Source organism: Balaenoptera acutorostrata, chromosome 5 (assembly GCF_949987535.1).
Source record: "Balaenoptera acutorostrata chromosome 5, mBalAcu1.1, whole genome shotgun sequence".
In the NCBI taxonomy this organism is placed as follows: Eukaryota; Metazoa; Chordata; class Mammalia; order Artiodactyla; family Balaenopteridae; genus Balaenoptera; species Balaenoptera acutorostrata.
In genome coordinates this window covers 45,064,876-45,092,696 of record NC_080068.1, presented here as the reverse complement: position 1 = coordinate 45,092,696, position 27,821 = coordinate 45,064,876, and the positions used below count along the sequence as shown (strand labels likewise).

The window sequence follows — 27,821 nt, the reverse complement described above, 5'->3', positions numbered from 1 at the left end:
TGTAGCCCCTTAAAAGGATTTTGGATTTTAGTCCAAGTACAATGGGAAGCTATTAGTGAATTATAGCCAGGGGAATAAAATGGGCTGGTAAATATCTTTGGAAAATCATTCCTCTCTGTGGGTGGATAATTGATGGGAGGAGCCAAGAGTGGAAGAAGGGAGGCCAGTGAGTACACTAATGTAATAGTACAGGTGAACAATAAGAATGTCTTAGACTAAGAAAATGGCAATGTCCATGGATCAAGTTTATGGAGTCAAGACATTTCAGAATCAGCAGGACTTGCTCATAGATTGTATGTGAGGTGTATCAGAAACAGTTACATGAACAGTTGGGTGGATGTGTGTGCCATTTGTGGAAATGGAAAACTGGAGATAAGGGGATGGGTTTGGAGGAGAAAATAGAGTTCCATTTAGGATATGCTGCTTTTGAGATGTTTGTGAGGCATCTCAGGGGAGAAGTCAAACAGGCAGATTACCTTTTGAACATAATGTCTGGCATATCAATGACTGCTGCCTTAATGTTTAGTTATTTCACTTGCTTTTTTAAATGGTTAAGGTTATTCCAGTTTTTATTTTTCATGTCTTCCCTTGTGACAATAAACAAAGGGGGTTCAAAAGTGTAGGGACTAATTCCATTTCTCCTTCAAATGTATATTATAATGGTCTAAGTAGGAATAATGGTAATAAAAAGAAATAAGGTCATGGATAGCCTCTGTATTATTTATGTGACGAATTATCAGTCTTTGTATTATTTATAAATGACTAACATGTAGGAAATACAAAGTTCCAACCACAACACTGAACTCGTCTGTAGAGAATCCTAGGTAGAAATTTCATAAATATAGATTGTAGATAGGTAGGGCACCATTATTTTTCTACTCCATAGGCTGTCAGCACTGAGTGCTGACTTGAAATTATAAAAACAGATGACAGATCTATGATTATCTTAGGGGCAGTCTCCTTACCCAAGAAGGGGATCCTTAATGTACTGTTACTGAAAGCTGATTTCCCATTCCTGACTATAATAGTTTGTGGAATCAACCACAAAAACACACCAAGACAAAGAAAGGTACTCAGCAACAGCATTACACAAAACCAGCACAAGTATGCTTGATAAGCTATGTGAAAAGAATTTTTGTAAATCAAATCTGGTTTTCCTATTGACACACATTTTGCCCTAAGAGAAACTTATCTTTGTTTATAACTGATCTCCAATTGATAATAGCTCCTATAGCTTCACATTTAGGTTCCTTTTCTCCTTAGTCACTTTGAATCAATTAATGCTCTATAAATGTATACTTGAATGCCCAAGGAATAACTCTGTGTAAAAAAAAAACCCTACAGTAAATCTTTTCTTTAAAGCACAGGATCCTTTGAAATGTAGATACTGATCTTCCAATTTTCCTGTTTAATTAGTTGGAGAATTTAATGTGAGTACCAAATAATAAAACCTATGTTTTCTTAAAAGGATAGACGACAGTATGCTATGGCCAGTATTTCCATGCTCTCACGACTGGGGCTCCCTCTTCCAACACTCAAGAGGATGGAAAGAAATACACACGAAGTCTAGATTCCGAAAGTATCCAATAGAAGCATCTCGTGTTCTTCACAAGGGGTTCTTTTCCTACATCAGAGTAGTCCCCACAAATTTCACAAGAAGGGCTCAGGGACCCCAAAAGTAGAATAAATTCCTGGTATTCTGAAGTATATCCATTCCTCTGCTACCTACTCTATAATAAAACTTCAATTTGGATTTCTCCAATCATAAATCTCAGTATCAGACTTCCACTCCCACCTATACGGCAATTTCTTAGGACTGATGTATGTCCACCACTTCCTACGAATTCTGCTTGTTGGTCTATTCCAATGGTGTAAAAGATGATTCTACTTTTTCTGGATTCAAACACTTTGATTTGGCTTTGGGGTCACAGCTCTCCTTCATCCAACCCCGTTTAGACATCAGTTCTGTAAAGGACTCCCAGAGGAATTTTAGCCACTAAACATAAATTCCCCAGTTATTTACCTAAAACCTCCCTTTTGCCAGAAAGCCCCCTTGGTACTTCTATGACACCACTGCAGACATGCTATGAGTTTAGGGATCCTGCTAATTATGCCAAGTTATTGAGATTCACTTTCAGATCTCACAGGGGCCCAAATACCATCACTTGGATGCTCAAATTGGATTTTATTAATACATTTTGCCAAGCCAGAGAGACCTGTCCTCAAACACGAGCTCTACCATATTTCTGCTTGTATGTTCTTGACTATGTTACTTAAGCTTTCTAGGCCTTGATTTCTGCAACTGTAAAATGAAAGTACTAATAATAGCCACTTCATACGATTGCTATAGGGTTAAATGAGAAAACACCATAAAGCCCTTAGCACGTTTCCTGGCATAGAGCAAGCAGACAAGAGATGATAGTTGTTAAGGCAGTGGTGGTGGTAATAGTATTGTTAGCTAAGGTGTAATCTGCATGTGCCTTCATGATATTTCTTCAGCCCACTCTTGAATACACAAGTTCTCTAGCTGTAACTCAGCCCAAGATACTTTCCTTTAAGAACACATCAAAATATAGCAAGACACTTTGATGTGGCTCATGAGATTGCTTCACACGGGCTACGTCCTAAAAGACAGGAATGCTGTCCCAAGACCTCAGTTTCTTTCCATGATTTAATGCTGCGTTGTGAAAACATCTTCCACCTTTCTGTGTTCTTCATTTGATCTCTTTTTTCCCTCCGCAGTTGTCAATTCCCTTTCCCAAATAATTATCAACACATATTTGAAAATACATACAGCTTCAAGAGCACAGACCCACATAAGTACACTGCAGGATTCTGAAGTACTTGGGCAGCCATGGGAACACAAAGAGGGCTGGGACAGGAGCGTGTATCAGGGTCACAATAGCAGCAGAAGGGGCTGCACTACGTGCAGGGTTCACTAGCTATGCTACTTATTTCCAGTATGATAAAAAAGGAAAAAGAAGGTCTTGGACAATTATTTTTGCAACATATGCAATGCCTGACATATTTCAAAAAGTCCCAAATTAATTGAAAGCATAAGTGAATTCTCAGGGGAAAAAATTACTTCATTTTCTGAGAAATATTCACCACTAGGACAGGTAGTTGTGGTTTATTAAGTTGGTGTGTATTTGAAAGTTGTCTCCCTTTCACAGATTTTACAAGTATGACACTTTTTTCTCTTCTTTTTGCTTCACACCTACCTAATGATCTCAATATAACAAATTTTCATTGTGTGATGCTAAACTCTACCTAAGTGGCACCAAAATGTTACAATATTATTTCATAACTCTATAGGAGTATTTGGGCCAAAAGTAGATCATTGTGTAGCCCCTAATGACTGGTCCTATACTTGTGGAAGATAAGCTACTGACAACTACCCAGGAACTGAACAGGAACTTCTTACTGTAGTAAACTAATGCTTGCTTTCAGGATTGTCCCTGATGTCACCCAGGGCCCATTCTAACCCATCAAGTTTGTACTCTAAGAAAAAGGAGAAAAACTGAACCCCAATATGAGAACTAAAATCATAACTTCTCAGGGAAATTCTTGATTGCCTTCTCCTTTTCTCAAACCTCTTCACATCGTGATTTACAAGAGTCCAGGAAAGTAAGAAGAATCCTAGATGCCATGGTTCAGAGACTCACAGGTAAGTTAGACAATGAGACCAACAGTAGAGAACAAATTGGACAGACAGTGGTTCAGAACAGGACTCCCTGAGATATAATATTGGCCTTTTGAGGGGGACATGTGCTGTTACAGGGGAAGAAGTTTGTACTTACATCCTTACAGACTTCTCTTGGATCTTTAATAGCACTAAAAAAGATCCAGGAAGCAAAGGACATTTGATAATGGAGATAATAACCCCATATCTGGTTCTGTGGGCTCTTCACATTTGGTATGGGACCTAATCTCTTGGATTAATCTGGGCACTCTGGACTTCTGACTGAGAAGCAGACTACAGATTCTGACCACAAGTCTTCTTCTAGTATTTGTGTCACAGTGTTCAGATGTGTGATCTCCAGGGTCTTAAATGCTGCTTTGCAGCCTCTGCCTCATGACCTAACAAGCGATCATTGAGCAAAAAGAGTGGGAAAACTTGATACTTACAGAGGTAGAAACAACCACCTCCAGATACTTGATATGCAAATGTGATACCTCAAACACTGGTGAAGACCTAGATTGATCACACGCCCAGATATAATTGACCTATCTTTCAGTTCAGGCTGAAGAATGGCCACGAGGGGGACAAAAGAACCCTAAACCACCTACAACAGTCCCCCCCTTATCTGCAGTTTCAGTTACCCAAGGTCTTCCGCAGTCTGAAAATATTAAATGGAAAATTCCAGAAATAAACAATTCTAAGTTTTAAATTGCATGCAGTTCTAAGTAGCATGATGAAATCTCACACGTCCTGCCTGGGACATGACTTCTCCCTTGGTCCAGCATATCCTGCACCTTAATCACTTAGTAGCCATCTGGGTTATCAGGTAAACTGTCACAGTATCACAGTACCTGTGTTCAAGCAACCCTTACTTTACTTAATAGTGGCCCCGACGTGCAAGAGTATTGATGCTGGCAATTTGGATGTGCCAAAGAAAAGCCATAAAGTACTTCCTTTAAGTGAAAAGGTGAAAGTTCTCAACTTAATGAGGAAAGAAAAAAATCATATGCTAAGATCTACAGTAAGAACAAATCTTCTCTCTGTGAAATTGTGAAAAAAAAGAAATTCATGCTAGTTTTGCTGTCGCACATCAAAGGGTAAAAGTTAAGACCACAGTGCATGATAAGTGGTTACTTAAGATGGAAAAGGTATTTTGAGAGAGACCTCATTGACACAACTTTTATTACAGTATACTGTTATAATCATTCTATTTTATTATTAGTTACTGTTGTTAATCTCTGACTGTACCTAATTTATAAATTAAACTTTATCATAGGCATGCATCTATAAGAAAAAACATTGTATAATACAGGGTTCGGTACTATTCATGGTTTCAGGCTTTCACCGCAGCTTCTGGACCATATCTCCCACAGATAAGTGGGAATAACTGTACCTCCAATGCACAACTTGGACACTAAAGAAATGTCTTGGAATTACCTACTTTCACACACACACACACAGCTGTCTACACTTAACATGACTTGTCTAGTCCACTGTCCTCATTAGCATTACTTTACTATCCCAGAGGACACTTGCTGAGGCTACAAGTACCTTGATTGTTCATCACAAGAATCTCCCAAAAGACCATCACTTCTTCAATAAGTATCAACACTCTTGGACCCCCTCACCTTGCTGTTTTCACCAATCCTAAACTATTATACTGCCATCCTTACTCAATCGTAATCAAGTGCCCTCATTGAAAGACCCACCTTAAACCACAGTTCCAATTCTCAATAAAATCCCAGCCATGGCAAGGTTGAAGGGGACACGGCCAAGGCTCTGTTGAGATGGTATTCTTCACTGTGGTAAGCTATAAACTCAGGTCTGTCTGATCAGTTGGGGGGGTTGGTGATACTTCGTGAGTCAGTGTTAGACAATCAGAAAGAGATCCAAACTTGGTAGTCAGAAAACTTGTTAGGATTCTGGCTTTAACATCTACTAGCTGTAAAAATGAACAATGAGTTTCCTTGTTTGTATTTAAATGATAAAAACTTAACTTCCTCACAAGGTTGAAGATTAGATCAAATACTGTATGCATGTGAAAGTACCTTGTAAGCTTTAAAGCTGTATACAAATATTAGTTATTACTAATATTAAGCAGGATATTCACCAAACTGGCAGTCTACCAGTGCCACCAGAAGCCATGTTAAGTTCTGTGACTACCATACACCCCAAGACCAGATGTAGACTGCTGGGTAACCAGGGGCGCCCCACTTCCTACAAAGAATAGCTTGCTCTGGTCAAAACATCATCATAATACCACCCCTTTTTAACATATAAAATCTTCATCGTACTTTTTTCAACAATAAAAAAATAAAAATCAAGATCAGGGGCTTCCCTGGTGGCGCAGTGGTTGAGAATCTGCCTGCTAATGCAGGGGACACGGGTTCGAGCCCTGGTCTGGGAAGATCCCACATGCCACGGAGCAGCTGGGCCCGTGAGCCACAACTACTGAGCCTGCGCGTCTGGAGCCTGTGCCCCGCAATGGGAGGGGCCGCGATAGTGAAAGGCCCGCGCACCGCGATGAAGAGCGGTCCCCGCACCGCGATGAAGAGTGGCCCCCGCTTGCCGCAACTAGAGAAAGCCCTCGCACGAACCGAAGACCCAACACAGCCAAAAATAAATAAATAAATAAATAAATAAAGTAGAAAAAAAAAAAATGTTTAAAAAAAAAAAAAAAAATCAAGATCATTGTAACTAATCAACATATAAAACATATAAAATCTTCATTACACTTTTTTCAACAATAAAAAAATAAAAATCAAGATCATTGTAACTAATTAGATCTAATATAGTTCTAAAATGAATCTTGTAGCAGGGAATATAAAAATGGAAAGCTGAATTTATTAAACTAATCTGTATTAATTTTTTAAAGAAAAACATGAAGTATTTTAGTAGAAATTAGCAGTTTATTATACCATTGCCAAATATAATTCAAATAGACTTCGGAAAACACAACTGTCTAAATAATCCTTATGAATCAGGTATCTATGGGAATAACTACAATACAAAAATGGATAATCGTTTATCTGGATTATTTTTTCCAGACAATTTAGCTTTTTGACACATACATTAAAGGCAATTTCTTATCTTTTTTAGAAACAAACACTTTCTTGACACTGCAAAATACTCCCAAATCTACCTGGCTTATAGATCACTTTAAGATAAGAACTTATTTCCTCTCAACTAAAATAATTATTAGGAATGAGCTTCCAAAAATAAAAGAATACTGCACAAAGGGATGAAGAAGTAACAAAACACATAGTCATTGAAAGCCAAAGATAAACCTGAACTTCATGCAACCCAGGGAAAGAAGGACAAAGTGTTCTTTGTAATACTAGAATGGAAGCTCAGTAAAATTTTAAGTGAAAAATAAAGAAAAAATTTATGATGTTTGGGGTGGCTAAGACATTTCTATGGAATTTTTTAAATCCTAGATTCATTCTGAAGGTGAACTGAAGGTGTCTGCCATGAGGCAGTGGTTAAAAGCACCGGTCCTGGAATTAGACCACACTCCATCCTACTCTGTATTCCAGGAGGCTGAGTCATAGGGACTGACTGCATCAGTGGGGTCTTTTGCCCTCTGGCTCCAGTGGGATTCAGTCAATGGAAGGCACCAGCAGGATATCCAAGGGCAGAAGGAGAGCAAGGTTGTATATTTATTGCCCCAGCTCCCTTCCTGAAAAATCTCTCCCAAAATCCACAGATCCTGTCAGGTAGTCCTCTCTATATAGCTTTGGATCCAGGAACTGTTCCTTCCCCCATCCCCTCAATCCTAGGAGCAGAAATGACCCCGATGTTGCTAACTTTGTGTTGGTTTCCCTAAACCCCGCCAATACTCTTGTAAATAATCCTTTTACTGCACTCTCCTCTAATTACCCAACTTGACTGTGTTTCTTGCCAGAACCTTAACTGACACACTTAGGTAAGTTATCTAATGCTTCTGTGCTTCAATGTCTGCATCTGTAAAACCAGTCTAGTAAGAGTATCTGTCTTACAAGACTGTTGCCAGTGCCTGGCTCACAGGAAACTCTCAATTCCTGTTAATTACAAGTACATTGCATATCCTATAGTTATTTAAATAGCGTGGATTCTTTTTTCAAGACCAAAACTACCCTTTACTTTGCATAATAATAATATTTTACAAAATTCCCATGGTCCTTCTCTCCTTAAAAATGAGGTTTTATTGTTACTGACTTCTATAGTCTTACTCTCTTGGTAGCCCCTTAAGGTTCCTCTTCTATCTCCTGCTTTAGCAGTAAATAAGCTAGTCTTCTTAATTCAAATACAAGATATCAACAGAAAGCAACATGAAATAAAACAAGGCTCAACATTAAATAATCAATCTCTTAAAGGGACTTTAGGGAGAGAAAAGAAAGAAAGCAGATTCTAACAATGCCTAAACATGTTTCCTGGGGGACACATGCCCACCATTTGAAAGGTTTTATTGGCAGCGTGAAAGTTTCATCCATGAAAAATAATGATCATTAGCTTTTCCATGACAACTGTGGTTCGCCTATGATATCCATCATGCTCCTAGGGTTCATAGCTTTTTCACAATTCTGATCCCTTGGTGCAAGATATTAGTAGGTATTGATGCTATTTTAATTGCTTCTCACATAAAGTCCATTGCTACTTGTCACAAAGTCCACATACCCTAAAGATCATTACTGAACTTTGGGGAGCTCTGTATGTGTGAAGCAATTCTGAACTTGCCCTGCAATTTTAACCAAGGTCAGGCAGTGAAAGCCTTGGCAATTTGGTTTCATTAACAGGGTCAATTTCAGTGACACCTTGGATCAAATATGATTTTACAAAGTGGCAGATTTGTACTAAAATGTCTGGAAAAACCATGATAGCATAAAGACATCACAGAGCATGTATTTCATATGAATAACCAAATAGCTATTATTTGAGTTATAATTTTCTTTGTTAACTAGAGATCCTCAATCTCATAGGTCAAAATGAATATTTACTTTTGAAGCCTAAAATAGATTAAGCCCTAGGAACATGACAGTGGGACTCTGTTTCAATCATTCCCAATATTTAAAATAAGCTAAAAATATCACTAGTGGTCTCCTATTCTAGCTCTAGAGAATCAGAGGAAACACATTTTTCTGCACATTCTGCATAGAGTATCTGTAGCCTTCTAGACAGAATCTGGTCTTCAACATATAGAGACATACAGCTTTTAATATTGCCTATACATCCAAGTGGGTATCTATAAATATATATATATATTAATTTATTTATGTATCCACTGATATGTATATGTACACGAAAACACACAATGTATTTCAAAAATTCTAAAATGCACATTTTTTCACATGTTAACATCTCTGAAACTGGGATGTATCTTACAATCTAATAATGTGACATTATTATAACTTAATAATATAATTATTATAGTGCAGCATTTTTTTTTTCAATTTTAGCAGTACATACCTTAATGATACATTTTACAATCAAAGCATCTTAAATTGTATATGTATGTCTGTGTGTGTGTCTCACCCCTACTGTCTTCTTTTGTTGTTGTTGTTTTAGCACTTTTATCCTTTATGTGCTTCCTGGGGAAATTTCAGTCTTAGAGTCACAGGTCTGTAAATCTGGTAAATAAACCTTAGTTACTAGGAGAAAACAAGCGAAGGCAATGATGAAACATGTTGTCAACACTTACTATACAGAAATTAAGCCCTGCATTTGTTGAGCTGATTATAGCATAACCAAACTTCAGGAACAAAGTTCCAAGAGGAAACAAAGCCAATGAGCCACACCATCTCCACATCAGAAAATAATGACCCATGAAACTAACTGAAGGTTATCAGGCTCAAACTTCATGGCTACATTATCATACTTACAAATGATTAAAATGACTTTCAATGCATGAATGCAAGGAACTAAATTTTCTATAACATTAAGACACACAGGCAGCGCATAGTTTCAAATCCATGTTATTAAAACCACAAATGCTAAAACTAATTTCATCTTCTCTATACTTTATGCTAATAGAGTCAGTCAGTTCCAATCAGTCTCATTAATCTTACTTTCCATTTCCTAGATGTTTAGCCCTTACAATCTGCTGTTTTCCTGATTTTCCCTTCTCTTTTCTCCCCTTTATTTAAGTCAAATTTGGGCTATACTAAAGTTGAAGTCACAGTTTTCAAAATCACTTCATCTTATCATTATTTCCTTGACTTTTCGTTTACAGAATCTTTCACCTGGTAAGAAAACTTCATCCAAAACATTCAAAAGAAATTCACTGGCAAGACAGTGGTGTGGGAAGACACAGAGTTAGCACCTCCCCACGACTAAGGGGCCTGCCAGCTGCAGTTGGGTGACTCTGATCCCCAAGGAGACGGGAGGAACCCCACAGTGAACCAGTGGGATGCAGGGGTACCGAGCGGGGAGGAGAAGTGGAGGCCAGACAAGATCAGTGCCCCTGAGGCCAGGGAGATCAGAAGAGGCAGGTGGGAGGGGCCCTCCCAGACCCCAGACCGGAGGAGCAGGAAAGGAGAAGAGGGTGTTTGCCCCGTCCACTCAAGCCCAGTAAGCCTGCTGGGCTCCCAGGTGAGGGGCCCTGCCCTCTGAGACTAGGGTGGGGGGCACGCCTGGGCCCCTTCAGTTCCTTGAGCCTAAGCCCCACCCCCCACATCCCCCAGGGCCTTTTCCAGCCCTGTGGGTCCTGAGCATTGGCCCTGCCCACTGTCCAAACCTGACCCTTGCTTAGGCCCAGCTCTCCACAGTGAAGGCCTTTCCCCCCCCCCTTTTTTTTTCTTTTCCCTCCTCCTCTTTTTTACTATTGTGGTACTGATGTACCTTCCAGTTGTTGATTCATATATATTTTAATTTTTATATTCTTTCTAACATATCTGTTAGTTTCCCAGTCTAATTTTATTTTTTACTTTTTTATTGTTCTTTTTTTTTTTTTGCCACCCCACGCAGCTTGTGGGGGTGTTGACCCACGAACCTGGGGTCGGGCAGAAGCTCCTGCGGTGGGAGCTCTGAGTCCAAACCACTGGCCTAACAGAGAACCTCAGACCCCAGGGAATATTCATCTGAGTGAGGTCTCACAGAGTTCCTCCTCTCAGCACCAAGACCCACCTCTACCCAATACCCTACAAACTCCAGTGTTGGAAGCCTCAGGCCAAACAACCAGTAAAACAGGAACACAATCTCACTCATTAAAAAAAAAAAAAAAAAAAAAAAGACAGCAAAAAATTATGTCACAGATGAAGGAGCAAGGTAAAAACCTACAAGACCAAAAAATGAAGAGGAAATAATCAATCTACCTGAAAAAGAATTCAGAGTAATGATAGTAAAGATGATCTAGAATCTCAGAAATAGAATGGAAGCACGGATTGAGAAAATACAAGAAATGTTTAACAAAGATCTAGAAGAACTAAAGAACAAAGAAACAGAGATGAACAACACAATAACTGAAATGAAAAGTATACTAGAAGGAATCAATAACGGAATAACGGAGGCAGAAGAACGAATAAGTGAGCTGGAAGACAGAATGGCAGAAGTAACTGCCGAGGAGCAGAATAAAGAAAAAAGAATGAAAAGAATTGAAAACAATCTCAGAGACCCTTGGGACAACACTAAATGCACAAACATTCGCATTATAGGGATCCCAGAAGAAAAAGAGAAAAAGAAAGGGTCTGAGAAAATATTTGAAGAGATTATAGTGGAAAACTTCCCTAACATGGGAAAGGAAATAGTCACACAAGTCCAGGAAGCACAGAGAGTCCCATACAGGATAAACCCTAGGAAAAACACACCGAGAAACATATTAATCAAACTACCAAAAATTAAATTCAAAGAAAAAATATTAAAAGCAGCAAGGGAAAAACAAAAAATAACATACAAAAGAATCCCCATAATGTTATCAACTGATTTTTCAGTGGAAACTCTGCAGGCCAGAAGGGAGTGGCAGGATATACTTAAAGTGATGAAAGACAAAAACCTACAACCAAGATTACTCTACCCAGCAAGCATCTCATTCAGATTCAATGGAGAAGTCAAAAGCTTTTCAGACACACAAAAGCTAAGAGAATACAGCACCACCAAACCAGCTTTACAACAAATGTTAAAGAAACTCCTCTAGGTGGGAAACACAAGAGAAGAAAAAGACCCACAAAAACAAACCCAAAACAATTAAGAAAATGGTAATAGGAACATACATATCGGTAATAACCTTGAATGTAAATGGATTAAATGCCCCAACCAAAAGACAGAGACTGGCTAAATGGATACAAAAACAAGACCCATATATATGCTGTCTACAAGAGACCCACTTCAGACCTAGGGACACATACAGACTGAAAGTGAAGGGATGGAAAAAGATATTCCATGCAAATGGAAATCAAAAGAAAGCTGGAGTAGCAATACTCATATCACATAAAATAGACTTTAAAATAAAGACTGTTATAAGAGATAAGGAGGGACACTACATAATGATCAAAGGATCAATCCAAGAAGATAAAACAATTATAAATATTTATGCACCCAACATAGGAGCACCTCAATACATAAGGCAAATGCTAACAACCATGAAAGGAGAAATTGACAGTAACACAATAATAGTAGGGGACTTCAACACCCCACTTACACCAATGGACAGATCATTCAAACTGAAAATAAATAAGGAAACACAAGCTTTAAATGACACAATAGACCAGATAGATATAATTGATATTTATAGAACATTCCACCCAAAAGTGGCAGAATGCACTTTCTTCTCAAGTGCACATGGAACATTCTCCGGGATAGATCACATCTTGGGTCACCAATCAAGCCTCGGAAAATTTATGAAAATTGAAATCATATCAGACATCTTTTCTGACCACAACGTCATGAGATTGGAAATCAATTACAGGAAAAAAACTATAAAAAACACAAATACATGGAGGCTAAACAGTGAGCTACTAAATAACCAAGAGATCACTGAAGAAATCAAGAAAAAATTTTAAAAATACATAGGAACAAATGACGATGAAAACACAATGACCCAAAACCTAGGGAATGCAACAAAACCAGTTCTAAGAGGGAAGTTTATAGCAATTCAATCTCACCTCAAGAAACAAGAAAAATCTCAAATAAACAATCTAACCCTACCATTAAAACCACTAGAGAAAGAACAAAGAAAACCCAAAGTCAGTAGAAGGAAAGAAATCATAAAGATCAGAGCAGAAATAAATGAAATAGAAACAAAGAAAACAATAGCAAAGATCAATAAAACTAAAAGGTGCTTCTTTGAGAAGATAAACAAAATTGATAACCCTTAGCCAGACTCATCAAGAAAAAAAGGGAGAGGATGCAAATCAATAAAATTAGAAATCAAAAAGGAGAAATCACAACTGACACTGCAGAAATACAAAGGATTATAAGAAAATAGTAACACAATTTAAACAACTATATGCCAATAAAATGGCAGAAAATAGTAACACAATTTAAACAACTATATGCCAATAAAATGGACAACCACAAAGAAATGGACAAATTCTTGGAAAGGTACAATTTTCCAAGAGTGAACCAGGAAGAATTAGAAAATATAGAAGACCTATCACAAGTAATGAAATTGAAACCGTAATTAAAAATCTTCCAACAAACAAAAGTCCAGGACCAGATGGCTTCACAGTGAATTCTATCAAATATTTAGAGAAGAGCTAACACCCATCCTTCTCGCACTCTTCCAAAAAATTGTGGAGGAAGGAAGACTCCCAAACTCATTCTATGAGGCCACCATCACCCTGATACCAAAACCAGACAAAGATACTACAAAAAAAGAAAATTACAGACCAATATCACTGATGAACATAGATGCAAAAATCCTGAACAAAATACTAACAGACAGAATCCAACAGCACATTAAAAGGATCATACACCATGATCAAGTGGGGTTTATTCCAGGAATGCAAGGATTCTTCAATATAAGCAAATCAATCAATGTGATAAACCATATTAACAAATTGAAGGAGAAAAACCATACGATCATCTCAGTAGATGCAGAAAAAGGTTTTGACAAAATTCAACAGTGATTTATGATAAAAACCCTCCAGAAAGTAGGCATAGAGGGAACTTACCTCAACATAATAAAGGCCATATATGACAAACCCACAGACAACATCATTCTCAATGGTGAAAAACTGAAACCATTTCCTGTAAGATCAGGAGCAAGACAAGGTTGTCCACTCTCACCACTATCATTCAACACAGTTTTGGAAGTTTTAGCCACAGCAATCAGAGAAGAAAAAGAAATAAAAGGAATACAAATTGGAGAAGAGGAAGTAAAACTGTCACTATTTGCCAATGACATGATACTATACATAGAAAATCCTAAAGATGTCACCAGAAAACTACTAGAACAAATCAATGAATTTGGTAAGGTTGCAGGATACAAAATTAATGCACAGAAATCTCTGGCATTCCTATATACCAGCTACAAAAGATCAGAAAGAGAAATTAAGGAAACACTCCCATTTACCATTGCAAAAAAAAGAATAAAATACCTAGGAATAAACCTGCCTAAGGAGGAGAAAGACTTGTACTCAGGAAACTATAAAACACTGATGAAAAAAATCAAAGATGACATAAACAGATGGAGAAATATACCATGTTCTTGGATTGAAGGATCAATATTGTGAAAATGATTATACTACCCAAAGCAATCTACAGATTCAGTGCAATCCCTATCAAACTGTCAATGGCATTCTTCACAGAATTAGAACAAAAAAATCTTACAATTCATATGGAAACACAAAAGACCCCAAATAGCTAAAGCAATCTTGAGAAAGAAAAACGGAGTTGGAGAAATCAGGCTCCCCGATTTCAAGCTATATCACAAAGCTACAATAATCAAGACAGTATGGTACTGGCACAAAAACAGAAATATAGGTCAATGGTACAGGATAGAATGCCCAGAGATAAACCCACGCACATACGGGCACCTAATTTATGACAAAGGAGGCAAGAAAATACAATGGAGAAAATACAGTCTCTTCAATAAGTGGTGCTGGAAAACTGGACAGCTACATGTAAAAGAATGAAATTAGGATACTCCCTAACACCATACACAAGAATAAACTCCAAATGGATTAAAGACTTAAATGTAAGACCTGACACTATAAAACTTTTAGAGGAAAACATAGGCAAAACACTCTTTGACATAAACCACAGCAAGATCTTTTTTGACCCACATCCTAGAGTAACAGAAATAAAAACAAAAAGAAACAAATGGGACTTAATTAAACTTAAAAGCTTTTGCACAGCAAAGGAAACCATAGACAAGATAAAAAGACAACCCTCAGAATGGGAGAAAATATTTGCAAATGGAACAACAGACAAAGGATTAATCTCCAAAATACACAAACAGCTCATGGAGCTCAATATCAAAAAAACAAACAATCCAGTTAAAAAATGGGTGGAAGACCTAAATAGACATTTCACCAAGGAAGACATACAGATGGCCAAGAAGCACATGAAAAGATGCTCAACATTATTAATTATTAGAGAAATGCAAATCAAAACTACAATGAGGTATCACCTCACACCGGTCATAATGGCCATTATCAAAAAATCTAGAAACAATAAAAGCTGGAAAGGCTGTGGTGAAAAGGGAACCCTCCTACACTGTTGGTGGGAATGTAAATTGATACAATGACTATGGAAAACAGTACGGAAGTTCCTTAAAAAACTAAAAATAGAACTACCATATGACCCAGCAATCCCACTACTGGGCATATACCGTGACAAAACCATAACTCAAAAAGAGACATGCACCACAATGTTCATTGCAGCACTATTTACAATAGCCAGGACATGGAACAAACCTAAATGTTCATCGACAGATGAATGGATAAAGAAGATGTGGCACATGTATACAATGGAATATTACTCAGCCATAAAAAGAAACGAAACTGAGTTATTTGTAGTGAGTTGGATGGACCTAGAGTCTGTCATACAAAGTGAAGTAAGTCAGAAAGAGAAAAACAAATACCGTATGCTAACACATATATATGGAATCTGAAAAAAAAATGGTACTGATGAACCTAGTTGCAGGGCAGGAATAAAGAGGTAGACATAGAGAATGGACTTGATGACATGGGGTGGGAGGACAAAGTTGGAAGTGAGAGTAGCATAGACATATATACACTACCGAATGTAAAATAGTTGGCTGGTGGGTAGCAGAAGCATAGCACAGGGAGATGGGCTCGGTGCTTTGTGATGGCCTAGAGGGGTGGGATAGGGAGGATGGGAGGGAGGCTCAAGAGGGAGGGGATATGGGGACATGTGTATGCATATGGCTGATTCACTTTGTTGTGCAACAGAAATTAACACGGTATTGTGAAGCAATTATACTCCAATAAAGATCTGTTTTAAAAAAAAAGAAAAGAAAAAGAAATTCACTGGGTGCCCTCTGTATGAGAGACCAAGGGTAAAAAGGTGAATGAGACAGTCTTGTCTTTGCTTCTCAAAATATGGTCCACTGACTGGGAGCATTGGTGTCTCCTGGAAACTTGTTAGAAATGCAGAATCTCAGACCCCACCCAGATCCACTGTATTAGTCAGAGTTCTCCAGAGAAATAGAATAGGAGATTGATAAATATATACAGACACACACACACACACATGCCCACAAAGAGACTTATTATAAGGAATTGGCTCACACAGTTATGGAGGCTGACAAGTCCCAAGATCTATAGAGTGAGTAGGCAAGCTGGAGACACAGGAGAGCCAATGGTGTAGCTCCAGTCCAAGGATGGCAGGCTTGAGACCCAGGAAGAGCTGATGTTTCAAGTTGAGTCCAAGGGCAGGAAGATGCCAATGTCCAATTTCAAAGGCAATCAGACAGGAGGAATTCTCTCTTACTTGGGGAAGAGTCAACCTTTTTGTTCTATTCTGGGCTTCAACGGATTGGGTGAGGCCCATCCACGTTAGGGAGGGCAATCTGCTTTACTCAGTCTACCAATTTAAATATTAACCTCATACAAAAACACCCTCACAGACACACCTCACAGAAATAACGTTTGACCATATATCTGGGCACCCAGTCAAGGTGACACCTAATATTAACCATCACACCTACTGAATCAGAATCTGCATTTTAACAAGATTCCCCGGATGATTCATAGGCACACTGAAGTTTGAGAAGCACTAGTGTAGTCTATGTGCACAAGGATCTCACAGAAACATGAAGAAATAACTACAATACGGCACAGCTCCAATTGCAATCCAGTCAGTCCAAGATAGAGTGGTGACGGCCATAGAAAGCAGTGAACAACCTCTTGAACAGATCAGGAAAGACCTCACAGAAACCTTCACAGAAGTGGGGCCCCTTGATTAGGCATTAAAGGTGGATAGGAGTTTCCCAGGCATGGCCTCTGCAGTCAGACTGACTGGATTTGAAGCAATAACTCTGCCACTTACTAGGTATGTGACCTGAGATGAGTAATTTAACCTCACTCTGCCTCAATTTCCCTATCTATAAAATAGGAAAAATGATAATACCTACTCAAAAGGTCATTGTGATAATTATATAAGCTAATATATGCGAAGTTAAAACAATGCCTAACACTTATTATGCACTATAAAACATAAACTATCATCATCATGTTTTTAGATCTTCTAATCCACAAGGTAGCTAGTGTTTGTAGTTCATTTTATTTAATATTAGGTTTGCCTCTGTGCCATTAACAATGGCATCACGCTTCATATATAAGCTTCCTGGATTCTCCTGACACTGAGGTGAAAGAACCAAATATAAATGCAAAGGTCCTTAGAAATCCTAGGCTAAACCACAACAACAAGGACCCTCAATAATCATAAGAAATGACATTTATTGTATGCTTACTTCAAGCCAGAAACCACCATAAGCACTAAGCTGTACTAATTCATTTAATCCTCGTAACAGCCATTTGAGGTAGGCAGTGTTGTTATCCCTACTTTGCAGATGAAGAGACAGAGACACAGAAAGCTTAAGCAACTTACCCAAGTTCACAGAGATAGTAAGCAACAGAGGCAGTATTTACACCCAGGCATGCTGGCTCCGTAGCCTACACACTTAACCACTAGGTCACACTGTCTCTCAACAGGCTAAAATTTCAGGAGAATTTAGGACGATGATTTATAAATCTGGGAAGTGCCAATTTTTTAATCATACGTCTGTAGATCTGACAAGCACAGAAGATGTAGACTAGTCTTCTCTTTCCACTGTAAGTTCAAAATGACAAAGGATTTCAAAGACTCAATAAATATAGGGTAGCAAGATCAGAGGTCTACCCAAGGGAATCTATTTCCTATAATAGGGTAATGCTAGTAGGTATACCAAATAGACCTACAGAAGTACAAAATCTCAAACACAATAAAAATTTATTTCTTGTTCAGGTAGGAATAAAAGGTAGATGCTCCCAGCTGACAGGTGGCGCTGCTCCTCACAATTGTTCCATCCTGCGGCTCCGCCGTGCCCAGGTGGAGTCATCTGCATCCAGCCACGAGAGCAGGAAAGACGGAACATGGAGGAAGCATCCCCACTTCTCAAACGTTAAGGCCAGGAAGTGACACACATCATCCCCATTCACATTCTATTAGTGAGAAATAGCTACATGGCCATGCTTAGGTGCAAAAAGGGCTGGGACATAAAAAGAAACGAAACTGAGTTATTTGCAGTGATGTGGATGGACCTAGAGACTGTCATACAGAGTGAAGTAAGTCAGAAAGAGAAAAACAAATACCGTATGCTAACATATATATGGAATCTAAAAAAAAAAAAAAAAAAAATGGTCATGAAGAACCTAGGGGCAGGATGGGAATAAAGACGCAGACCTACCAGAGAATGGACTTGAGGACACGTGGAAGGGGAAGGGGAAGCTGGGACAAAGTGAGAGAGTGGCATGGACATATATACACTACCAAATGTAAAACAGATAGCTAGTGGGAAGCAGCCGCATAGCACAGGGAGATCAGCTCAGTGCTTTGTGACCACCTAGAGGGGTGGGATAGGGAGGGTGGGAGGGAGGGAGATGCAAGAGGGAAGAGATATGGGGATATATGTATATGTATAGTTGATTCACTTTGTTATAAAGCAGAAACTAACACACCATTGTAAAGCAATTATACTCCAATAAAGATGTTAAAAAAAAAAAAGGGGTGGGAAATTTCACCTCAGCTGGATAGCTACTTAGCAGGGACAACTACATACTATAGAAAGAGAAGCATGAATCTGGGGGTACAGCTAGCCCCTCTGCCACATTCTTCCCATGGGGACCAGGTGGGCTCTCCATCACTTGGGGATGTATGGTAGTCTGTGCCTGTGGGAGATGCTCCCTGGGGAATCTGATGGGAAAACAACAGACCCCGTTTCTACAGCACATCTTAGTCACTGATGATTGGGAGGACAATGCTGTTTGAAAGTACTAGATACATAGATAAACCACAGTCTCCTAAACCTGACTGTAAAGCCAAGATTGAGGCTCTTGTGATCCTCACCCATCCCCTAGTATTAAAAAAAAAAAAAAAAAATCTGTGCAGTTACTTAATACTTGCTGATTAACATAGCTGATGAAAAATATTTCTGGCATCAGCACACAAATATTCTCAGTCATTTTAGATGAAGAAAATGATCTGAAAGGTTAAACTCCCAAGTAAGTGATTAATATGTAGTAAACTGGGACTTCCCTGGTGGTCCAGTGGTTAAGACTCTGCACTCCCAATGCAGGGGGCCCAGGTTCGAACCCTGGTCAGGGAACTAGATCTCGCATGCCGCAACTAAAAGATCCCACATGTTGCAAATAAAGATCCCACATGCTGCAACTAAAGATCCCACATGCTGCAATAAAGATCCTGCATGCCACAACGAAGACCCGGCACAGCCAAATAAATAAATAAATATTTTGTAAAAAATACAGTAAACTGAATGAATGGTGTGAATTTCAGTTCCTTAAAACCAGCACTTCTCTAAACACTGAGTTCCCACTGACTCTCAGAATAGCAAAAAAAGGGTCTGATGTATTCAGTGCCAGCGTACTTCCTTATAAATATTTCCCAAATCATAATTCTAATAGTAACTATGGCTAAATGTGTGGCCAGCACAGAGAAAACATAATTTTAAAGCTCTCTGATCTAGAGAATCTATTTCAAAAAAACACAAAATAAAAATGCAACTTTAGTCATGCATTTTGCCCCTTCTAGGGAAGCTCATTACCATGTTATAACCACATATCCAGGCAGACCTGAGGAAGCCTAGGAAATACTTTTCTTGCCTACTAGATTGTTTTGCAAAGTTAGATTTAAATGTCAAGTTTGTCAAGCCTAGAGCCTTCTCCATCTTATTTATATCATTAAATAATAAAATTAGAGCTGCATTAAACATTTCAAGCTTCAGGTTGGTAGAAACTATATTAACTTCAATCAAATCAAAATTTTGCTGAACAAATGCATATATTCCAGAAGAGAAACTATTCCAGAAAGGAAAGACTGGAAAGTCCACCTTTTTTTCTTTTAATTTACATATTCATATCGTGAATCCGAAGTTCTGCACTAAGTGAGAAACCAAAAACCAGGGACTTGACAAGGAGGATCTTCAATGACTGTGAAGTCTCCGTACCAGCCCTGGACTGTCTATATTCACACGGGAAAGAAGTATGCCTCCAACCAAGAGTCTCCAACCAAGAGCCCACCAAGGCTGTGTGGTCCCTACCGTGGCAGATGCTCCTGTTCTATAGACCCCAGACCCCCTCTGCTTCCTGCCCTTCCGCAGCCTGGGTCTCAAGCCTCCACAGGTTCTGTGAGCAGCCCAGCACCTTCCAAATAGGCCTCTTCTGCTTAAACTGGTGAGAGCTAGTTTCTGCTCCTTGCAGACAAAGGCCACTAACAGAAATACCCATGCTCACACCTGAGGACACTGAGGCTCGGAGTGATTCTATAAATTGGCAAACGTTACACAATTGGTTGGTAGAACAGCAAAGAAAGGACGCCTAGGCCAGTGCTCTTCCTGCTTTCCTGAGTGGAGTCCTGTTAAGGATTCTCACTTAGAGACTTATTTCTGACTGTCAAATGAACTCGAACTAATCTGGCATGTTTCCTCAGAGGCGATGTTCTCACTTCATCCCTTTGCCCTCATCGCCTGCATCTCACAAAGGAGCCTGGGCATTGCACTGTGGAAGCATGCAGCGCCCCCATATCTTAGGGCTCCCTTGATCACAGACATGATTCCTCAAAGCCCCATTCTGTGAGACCCACAAAGCAGGAAGTTTGTCTTTGGTTTTGATTTGGGCTGAATATTCATAACGTCTAGGGTAGTCGGGAGGATACAGCTGAACATGATTAGAACAATCTTTTCTTTACAGATGTTCAGCCATGACTGAGAATTACGTTTCTAAATTTGTGTACTGGAAATGTCACAAATAAGTCCCACCAAGTGGCTCTTCCTAAGCAAGAATATTGCCAACCCCCTTCTCCCCTCACAACAGAGAGGGCCCAGTATCGTGGAGCAGAGGCTTTGCCGCAGGGGCATGACCAGAAATGCAGTTGACTGAGACGGCCCACTCAACAAAGGGGCATTGTCTAAAGGGAAGAAAAAGGCCAGTCCGTTTCAGACATCTCAGTCCTTCTCTCCCCAGTATTCCTTGCACCAAATAGAAACTAATACTGTTTAGCATTTCCTGTTTAGTAAGTAGAGGTCAGAATTAAGAGGTAGTCTAGAAAACAGGGTAACAGAGCAGAAAAGCACAAGTGTGCTCCCTCATATATCGGAAAGCAAAGAGTTCGCTTAAAATGAAGAAATGCTGTATCCGAGAGGGGAAGATGTACTTCAGATCTCTAATAGGTAAATGATCTTCCCTAAAGTAAAGCTTCTAACAAAGTTTGATTTGTCTGCCTAGAAAATTGTTTCTCTGCAAAATGATTCACAGAAATTATGATGAGCTAAGTCTCTGAAAATCTGCTGTTCTCCGCCTGTGTAATTAACAGGTTATACTATAAAGAAACACATCAGCCCTGACCCCAAGTGGAAACAAGGTATTCCCCAAGGGGCTGTTCTTGCCTGAATTTACACTCCTGAACTTGGGGACATTCCAGGAAAGTGGTACTTTTTTTTTTTTCAAACAACAAAAATTTATTATCTCACAATTTCTGTACATTAGAAGTCTAGACACAGTCTAACTTGGTCCTCTGCTCAGGGTCTCACCAGGTCTCAAGGTGTCAGCTGGGGCTGTGGTCTTATCAGGAGCTGGGGTCTTCTTCAAGCTCATTCAGGTCGTTAGCAGAATTCACTTCCTTGTGGTTGTAGGACTGAGCCTGGTTTCTTGTTAGCTGTCAGCCAGAGGTCTCCCTCAGCTGACCTCACCCTAGGGGAGCTGTCTCAGGTCTTAGCCATGTAAGTCTCTCACAACATACAGGCTTACTTCTTTAAAGCCAGCAGGAGAATCTCTTTCCCTTTGAATCTCAGTCCCTTCTGAATCAGTCTCACCCGATTAAGTCAGGTCCATCCCAGATAATCTCCCTTTTGACTCACTCAGAATCAACTGATCTGAGATTATATCTGCAAAATGTCTTCATCTTTGTCATGTAATGTAACTTCATCATGGGAGTGAAATTGGTCATATACACAGACCTGTCCATACTCAGGGGGAAGAGCATTATAAAGAATGTGTGCAAAAGGGGGCAATAATCTTGGGGGCATCTCAGTATTCTGCCATGTCCTTTCAGAAGGAGTTTCTATTTTCAGCACTGGTTCAGGATCAAAGTGCAGAGCTGATGGTGTATCAGTGAGTGCTGTGACTAGAGACCTTATGAGTCCATACCTACAATAACCCTGTGGCTACCATCTGCCATTATTACCCGGCAGCCAGTGGGGTAAAATTCTTGTTGGTCCAGAAAGCAATCTTTCTGTTTCTGTGGAACTACCAGAACATTTGCCTTCCTGAAAACTCAACGTAATCAACTTCTACAGAAAATCTTCCCTGTGAAAAATCAACTCTGCCTTCTTACTCTCCTCCTGCTTATTTCATTCTATCCTCCACATTAACCAGCTTTGTGATGTGGGACAAGTCACTTTGCCTCTCTGGGTCTTAGTTCCCTCATTTGTAAAATTCTCAAGAGGTTGTCTTAAGTGATCTTGAATCTCTTGCCCAGGTCTATCATTCCATTAGTCTAGGTAACTGGCCTGGGGAATCAGGTAGAATGAAATGTGATTATCGTTTAAGGGGAGATGGTGTAATTGAAGGAATCCAAAAGGAAAAGAAGATTCAGGAAGCGTGGTGATTAAAATGATGCATTTTAAGAATAATCACAAACACAAAAATACTATCTAAACAGAAAAGCAGAACCATTTTAAAAGTCACTAAATTGAATGTTGGTACAAAGTCACTGTCCTGGGACATCATCAAAGTTCAGAATGGACAGACCCAGAGGCACACCATACGACATGGTCCCACAACCATCCCTCTGGGTGGTGGCAGTCACTGAACTCTCCATTTCAAACATCTCCATTCATTATTCTCATTATTCTCCAGTCATCATTCTCCATTCAAACAGCTCGTCTCAAGGTGACTGTCACAGGCGTAACAGTCACCTTATGAATTGTACTTTGGACTTTTTCCAGCACTAACCTAGCTTTTAGTCCTGGCTCCCTCATTTCCCTTAGTTCTTCCACCTGTAAAATGGAGATAACCACAGCTATCTTTCTGAGGAGTTAGTACGAAAAGCAAATAAGAGCACATATTTAACAGTACTTGATACATTGTGAAAAACGTTCTGCAAATTAGGACGTTAATTTCAGTATTGTCATCAGTAATAATAATTTAGAAGCACACCCTGATAAAGTTCTGTTGCTTCTCCTTCTGGGTCACTCAAAAGCGACCTATCTTGGATAAGTGCAACATAAAATGCACCAAGAAAGGCAAATGCCTTTTTATGCATAACAAAAATCCAAGAGACACAGAGATGTGTGCCTTCACCCTCGAGAACTCTGGACCAAAATGTGTCCTTTCAAACTTCTTGGAACCCTGAGAGGCTGGACTGAACATGACTAAGGCATTCCATCCCACTTCTCTCTCCTGATATTTTTTTGTTTCCCAACATTAAATTCACATCCCATCTCATTAAGGTCACTCAGACATTAACCGTATGTCATAATCTACTCCTCCTTCCCTTATCATAACTTTTACAAAATACATGGACATCACACCTTACTAACTAAATCTATTTCTTCAAAAGGTTTCCTCTTCACCAGAGTTAAACATGCCCATTCTCCATGTACATCCTGGGTGTACATGGCAGCACAAGTAGCATAGCTCATGATTCAACTGAACTCTAGATTATTTCCGTTTCTATTTCAGCTATTCGTTCTGGACTTCAGTTTCATGTGTTTTAATAGAAAATTCATTCACATAGTACAAAATTCAAAAGGTACCAAAGAGAATAAAATATAAGAAATTCTCCTTCATTCCATCCCCAAGCCACTGGGCTTCCCACCCAGCTATAACCAAGATTAGCAGATTCTACTCACAGTGCTGTTACAGTGATATTTTTAAAATTCGATTATGCAGCAAGCATAGAGTATCCACGATGTGCACTGCTTTAGTGATTAACTAATAATAATTGTTCCCAATTATTGAGCACTTACCGTGGGCCAGGCGCTAGGTACTAAGCTAAACATTTTACATGCCTACCTCTCTTAATCGTCACGATAACCCTTTCCATTGGTTCTATTAATGTCCTAATTTAACAATGAGGAAACTGAGAATGATTAAATAATTTGTCTAAATACAGACATTAGGAAAATAGACAAAAGACTTACACAGACACTTCATAAACAAGGATATCCAAATGGCCAATACCTGGGTAAAAATGTATTTAGTCACCGGGAAAAAAAAACCACAAAGAGCTACCAATACACGACTACCAGAATGACAGAAATGAAAAAGACAGAGAATGCAAAACCGTCCAGATCCTCATTAACAGCAGAACGGGTAAATTATGGTATATTCACACAATAGGATGCCATGCAGCAAGGAGAATGAATAATCTACAGCTACATGGAATGATGTGGATGAATCTCACAAGTATGACATTGAGAGAAAGAAGCCAGACACACAAAAAAGTATATAGTATATTATTCTATTTATAAAAAGAACAAAAACCGGCAAAGCTACTCTATGTTGCTAGAAATCAGAACAGTAGTTATCCTTAGGGGAGGTGGCGTGTCAGGAAGGCGACCTGAGGGAGGCTTCTGGGGTGCTGATAATGAGCCAGGTTCTGCCTACACCGGTGTGTTCAGTTCATGAAAATTCATTACGCCACACGGTGGATAAATTTTACATTTATATTTATGTGTATATAATACTGCAATAACCAGTTTTTAAAATTTTATGTCCTCATGAAGTTTACATTCTAGTGGACCCGAGGATATAGTATTTAACAGAAGTAGATCGCGACCAGAGGGTTGAGCAGATGCATCATTTCTTAGCATGGATTTTCCAGGGCCCTGGATCCTGCTCCTGTTAAGAAGGGGGATTCTGGCTACACTGCTGCCCTCTCATCCTCAGGCTTCCATCACCACTCCGCTAGAACTTAACATCCCTCCACTTATAGTTAAAGCAAGTGTTCTCAACCTGGGGCCTTCAGACCCCTCAGGAGCCCTTGGACAGAATTCAGGGTCTGTGAACTTAGATGTGCACTGCTTTAGTGGTTAATTAATAATAATTGCTCCAAATTATTGAGCACTTACCATGCACCAGGCACTAGGCACTAGGCTAAACATTATATACTGAATATATTATATAAATACAATTTATAGTTATATATATTGATCTATATCGCTAAGTTCTACTCAACTGAAATTTAGCATTTTCCTCAACTATGAAGGTAGGCAACAAAGCACGGTAGTATTAAAAGTGCCTAAGACTTTATCACCAATTAAAACACCACATATTTTCATATTCATTTCAGCTGTTGCAGATATCTTGAAATATAATTCACACTTATCATGACTTAGAAAGCTTGGTAACTGTTAGTTCTGCCCCTAGATTTTGTAGTCCATGTGTTAATAAACAAGCATTATATATTACTGTGTCACAATTTTGTATTTTTAGTATTTTGATAACTGTATTTAAGTATAATTGGTTTCCTCTGTAATCCTATGTATTCTATTTTTTGCATTTAGAAACATTATTTTGAAAAAGGATCTGTTCGCGTTCCAGATCGCCAAAGGGGTTCATAGAAGAAAAGGTATGTTCATATGCTGGCTATTTCACGTTCCCCATCACCACGACCACCTCTCCCCTGCATCCCTGCCCCGCGTGCCCTGCACTCTCCACTCTCCCCTGCCTTGCTCTGTGTTCCACAGGTGTGACCCTCTATGGACTCACCACCCAGGCTTCCTTTACTACTCCCCCTCCCCAACTTGGAGGATATATGAATTTCCGCCTACTCCCTCCCTGCCTCACTAGGCTTCCAGGGGAGATTTAACTTCTCTGCAGCCACAGGTCCTACCATTCAACGCTCTTCCACAGCTCCATCCCTCTCAAGGCTCCAATAGCTTTATTCCTGAGCCTTGTCCCTTCCTCCTGTCACCAGTCCCTGAGCTTTTTACCCCTTGTTGGTTCCTTAATTCACCCACACTGCTGGAAACTCCCTTCACTAAACTTTGCTCAGCTTAAGCCTTTTGAGAACAATTTCCATTTCTTGCCATCCTGATAACATTTACAGACCCTAGGCTCACGATTTGTAGACTAAAGCAAGGCTATGACCCCATTCTCATTGGGGGGCAGAGTGCAAAAGTGTGTGTGTGTCTGTCTATCTGTCTGTCTGTCTGTCTGTACTGCATCCCTGTGTTGGGAGTGGGGAAAGATGCTCAAGGACCCTGAACAATAACACTTTCTCCACCTTCCCATTTCCCTGGAAAAACTTTTGGCACAGTCTGAGATGGGAAACCAGACAAGCGATGCTGAGAAAAGGTCATGCCTGAGCTGAATATGTAATATCCAGCAGGAGTTATCCAGGGGAAGTCGGGAGTAAGGGGGAGACAAGATTCTTAACAGAGGGAGTAGAATTTTCCAAGGCACAAGTGGAGGAGAGCTGCTGCCAGGGGTTCTCCTGCAACTGTCACATGTTAGCAAATAAGTCCAAGCAGCACAGAGAAGCAGAAGGAAGCCATTCTTTGAAAAGGCAGAAGAACAGGGAGGGTCTGCTGAAAGGAGATCACTGCTGGAGAGAAGCACAGTTCTAAATTCCTTACACCTGCCAGATACTCTCCTAGGCATCTCTGATTTCCCAAGGCTGAACCGACAGGAAAAAAGAAACTAGATCAAGTCCTGCTTGCAAAGAAGATCATTTCTCCTAAGATATTTCGAGGCACTTGCCCTATCCTCTCATTGCCCAGGACAACGCTGGCTGACAGCTCTCTGATATAGAAGAGTGAACGGAGGAGACTGGCCAGGCAGGGAAGGAAGAAAAGAAGGAAGCCTGCCAGGAGCTCACCTCCGTATATCAGTGTGCGTGCAAAATAAATAATCCAAGCCAACCCAGGCAGCTATCAAACCAAAGGACATGTTGCAGGTAGCAAGATAAATCGTCATTGTCAAGGATGTCTTTGTTTGCTCCCGACAGACTCTTACTGTATCTCCCTCTCCTGACAAAGCAGCCCCAGGAACAGGTTTCTAACACGCACTGCCCTCCGGAAATGATAGTGCTCTTAGGGAGAGAAAAATGAGCGTGAGCTCCTGGGTCCAGAAGCCAGTAGACCATTGGCTGTGGGGACTACTCACTAAATACAGGTTAGAAGAAAAATCTATTGGAAACAATAGCTACATGCTGTTTTCACCAAAAGTCATTTCTGTCAATCCAGCAAATCTGAATCACCAGCGCTCCTTCAACAGGCTCATACCGTGAATCTTATCCACACTGGCCTTTCAGTGATTCCTCCTGACTCTGTCGTAGGCATTACACTCACTGGCAAACGCAACACGTCAGAAGAGCTCCATGGGGAAAAGTTTATAAGAGAAATTGGCCGTCATTTTTTAAAATTTAAACATAGAAATTGTTTTAGTATCGTTCTAGAAATGTCAGAAATAGGCAAATTCTTTATTTCTGGGTAATAATTACAACTATCTGTTAGAACTTTGCAAATACGTCCGTCAAG

General features: G+C 39.6%; 1 protein-coding gene and 1 non-coding gene across 3 annotated transcripts in view; one reads left to right on the top strand and one right to left on the bottom strand.

Annotated features, from left to right (window-relative positions):
• Positions 1 to 27,821, bottom strand: part of RASGEF1B (RasGEF domain family member 1B) — a 560,362-nt gene that overhangs the window by 464,587 nt on the left and 67,954 nt on the right. The window lies entirely within an intron of this gene.
• Positions 19,355 to 19,427, top strand: TRNAG-CCC (transfer RNA glycine (anticodon CCC)). The gene has a single exon. It is a non-coding gene; the product is annotated as a tRNA-Gly (tRNA).